This window comes from Triturus cristatus, chromosome 2_1 (assembly GCF_964204655.1).
Source record: "Triturus cristatus chromosome 2_1, aTriCri1.1, whole genome shotgun sequence".
Lineage (NCBI taxonomy): Eukaryota > Metazoa > Chordata > Amphibia > Caudata > Salamandridae > Triturus > Triturus cristatus.
Genome location: NC_140581.1, coordinates 404,826,832 through 404,829,435, shown reverse-complemented (window position 1 = coordinate 404,829,435; position 2,604 = coordinate 404,826,832).

The following is a 2,604-nucleotide window of genomic DNA, read 5'->3' as shown; positions in this document are numbered from 1 at the left end:
ATCATAAAGAATATATATTAATGACAAAGATTTTATTTTAAAATGAATTTTAGAATTAATTACATGTTGCTTCTTTTTGAAAATTGTATTAATAGGCTATATTTCGGATTGTTCATTTCTATATAGTAACTATTGACAATTTTACAATTATTTCTTGAAACAAAATGTTAGATTTACTACATTATGTTTTGAATCTTCATAATGAGTTGAATTACTAAAAGAAATGATGATTTTAAATGCAATGAAAGTCTTTTGCTTAGACTGCACTGTTTCGTGGCTTGGGGGCTTATTACGATGGCTCCATCCGCCATGGTGGTGTGAACTGGGACCATCCGCCATGCATGCGGCGGTCCCGCATACCCTATTATGATGGGAACACCACGGCAGCAGTCTTGTTCCGCACCCTTAATATTGCGATGGTGACTGCTGACAGCTGCACCGCAGCGATGTCAAAAAGAGCATGTTGTGTATTTCACTGCACTATGTGGCAGGCACTACACTGTGCCTGCCACTTGGTGCAGGGAAATGTTGGGGGGTACCATGGTTACCCCTCAGTGCACCCTCACCTCCCCCCAACCCAAGGAGGCCTGTAACAGCCCCCTAAAATCAACTTCCACCTGCCTTTCAATGGGGGTTGCACCGCCGCGGAAAGGCTGGCTGGAGTCCTTTCAACTGACTGGTGAGAAACCAGATATGAACTTTCCTGGTTTTGCTTGAACGTCCCCTATTAGTGTGTCCTGATGTTCCTTTTCTAAACTGTGCAATTGAATTTGATTCTAAATGCGTAACAGAGATAGTCATAGATTAATTTCCAGAACACCAAGTTCTGCTGCTTTCATTTTGTGTTGCGACTGCAGAGTTTTTAGTTTGTATTATTCTGGTCAGACTAACCCTCTTCAGGAGGGTGGGTCTTCCAATTGCAATATTTTATTTCTACAGTATGGGCCTGAGAGTACTGTATTTGAACCTAATTTCGAAATTATGTGTTGTCCACCAATTAATGGTCTTCATTGGTGGCTAACGATATGGACATCCTAAAGTCTCACTCCTCACTACGACAATAAAAGGTTCATCAGAGGACCAATGCCTCTGTGGGTACAGTGTAAATCTGTATTAAGTACACATTGTTAAAAAACAGTGTTATTAGCCTAGTGCTGCGGTCGTGATAGAAAAAACTTCCGCTGGATCTGGAACAATGGGTGCCATGTTGGGTGGAATCTTTAAAATTGGGCTAGGCAATCAAAATCTGTGGGAAAGAACAGAACTCAGGAAGTACAGCCTGTGAAGAGGAAGATGGACGAGGAGGTCATTGGATGGGCCATCACGTTTTCAAGACCATTAAAAAAACTGTTATTAGACCCCGGAGTACAATCTATTCTGAAACCTGAACCTCAAACACTTCGAGAATGCTCTGTGTCATTTACTTACTGCATTCTGCACAATACAGCATGAGGTAAAAAAATGATGTCTGCTCGGTGTATTTTTACAGCGAAAGAAACAATAAGAAACCAGTTTGGTTCTGACTTTTGCCCATACAGAATCTTGACTTTTAGATCTTTTCGAATGCCTATTAATTTTGATTGACAGATTGAGTTAATTTAAAATATACCTTTATTTTACACTGTAGCTTCAAAGAGATGTTTTTAAAGTTACCTTTGCTGAAAATGTTATGATATTTTTAAAAGGTGATGAAACTGGGAAAAGATTGTCTATAATAATGAACCTTTTGCATGGGTAAAGCAACCCATATGCTTTGACAGGGGTGAAACAGTCACACAGTCATCTTCCTGAAGTAAATGTAAAATTTGATGTAGGCACAGTTCTGTCAATGTCTTAACGGAGAAAAATACATCCCTACTTTTAGTTTATATTTTCAAATGTCTGACTATAAGGACCATGAGGTCGTACATTATAATTATTGCATATGATCAACTCTGACACTGAGATGTTCAAATTTGCCTGGTGCAATCATTTTTCGCTCATCCCATGTTTTTACCCATCCCTGGAATTAGGATATAAACTACGCAGATTTTGGTGCTTGTCATATTTTCCAGGTGTTTTCCGCTGTTTAAATTCTGGAAGGTTTGACCTTTCTAAGTTTAACAAGGTGTGTGGACTTTGTCTCAGCCGATAAATACCGTGTACGATAAAGATGGCACCATTTATAATTGCGATCTACAAACAAACTGGTGTTTGCGCACGGATCGCAATTTACAGTGCCATTAATATTTCAGCTTCACCCGATCTCTGTTTACTAATGATCTATTTATGCAATTGTTATGCACACACCATATGATAACTTTAACGTGCAAATGGTGACATATAGACAATGCCTGCATGTTTTGCTTTTTTGTAAGCTGTTACCACACACCCATAGCCTTTGTCCATAGACATAGCACCTGATGGCGGTAGAGAGTCTGATTCACAGAAAAATATCTCTGAATGGTGTCAATTACATTTGCCTAAGATCTAATGGCTTCATGTTCATTGGTAGGGGTTATTGGTAGGCTAGTGGCAGTTAAAGCAGCAAGTCTGAAAAATGATAATTCAGCACTTGCTCTAGTGACAGGCGATAAAATTATCGCCGCTTTTGCGGCAGAAAAC